The sequence below is a fragment of the Mus caroli genome, chromosome 13 (genome assembly GCF_900094665.2).
Source record: "Mus caroli chromosome 13, CAROLI_EIJ_v1.1, whole genome shotgun sequence".
Taxonomy (NCBI): Eukaryota; Metazoa; Chordata; class Mammalia; order Rodentia; family Muridae; genus Mus; species Mus caroli.
In genome coordinates, this window is record NC_034582.1 from 85920099 (window position 1) to 85921224 (window position 1126).

Sequence of the window (1126 nt, forward strand, 5' to 3'; positions counted from 1 at the left end):
AAAAAAAAAAAAAAAAAAACATTTTTTTAAGTGAATACAAATTTAAGGTGAATCTGAGAAGAGTCAAGTGGAGGAGTTAGGGGTGAGTAAAATCAAAATGCATTGTATAAAATTCTAAAAGAATGAATAAAAATATTTTTAAATAGATCTTCAGCAAGAGAATAAATGTATAACCCTATCTTAGTTAGGGTTTTACTGCTGTGAACAGACACCATGGCCAAGGCAAGTCTTATTAAAAAAAAAAAAAACACATTTAATTGGCACTGGCTTACAGGTTCAGAAGTTCAGTCCATTGTCATCAAGGTGGAAGCATGGCAGTATCCAGGCAGGCATGGTGCAGGCAGAGCTGAGAGTTCTATGTCTTCATCCAAAGGCTTTTAGTGGAAGACTGACTTCCAGGCAACTAGGGTGAGAATCTTATGCCCACACCCACAGTGACACACCTACTCCAACAAGGTCACACCTATTCCAACAAGGCCACACCTCCAAATGATGACACTCCCTGGTCCAAGAATATACAAAGCATCACATTCCACTCCCTGACCCCCAAAGACTTGTTCAAACACATGAGTCTATGGGGGGGGGGGGGACACATACTTAAACATAGCAGAATGCAAAATGCATTTAGTCCAACTTTCAAGGTCCTCATAGTATATAGTATAAAAGTCCAAAGTTCAAGGTCTCTTTTGAGATTCATCCAATCACTTAACTGTAATCCCCAAACAAAGACAGGAAAAAAGCTGGGCAAATTCCAAACTCTGCATCTCCATGGCTGATGTCAAAGTAGTCTTCATATCTCCACTCCTTTTTCATCTTTGTTGACTGCAACAAACTGCTTTCTCCTGGGCTCGTTCCACTCCCTGTTAGCAGCTTTCCTCTGTATGTATCCCATGGCTCTGGCATCTTTAACATCTTTAAGTCTCCAAGGCAATTTCAATGTTACAGCTTCTTGTTTCAGTGTCTGAGATTCCACTTGATCTCAGTGGAAACCCCACTCCAGGTACCAACTTCTGTATTAGTTAGGGTTTTATTGCTGTGAACAGACACCATGACCAAGGCAAGTCTTATAAAAACAACATTTAATTGGGGCTGGCTTACAGATTCAGAGGTTCAGTCCATTACCATC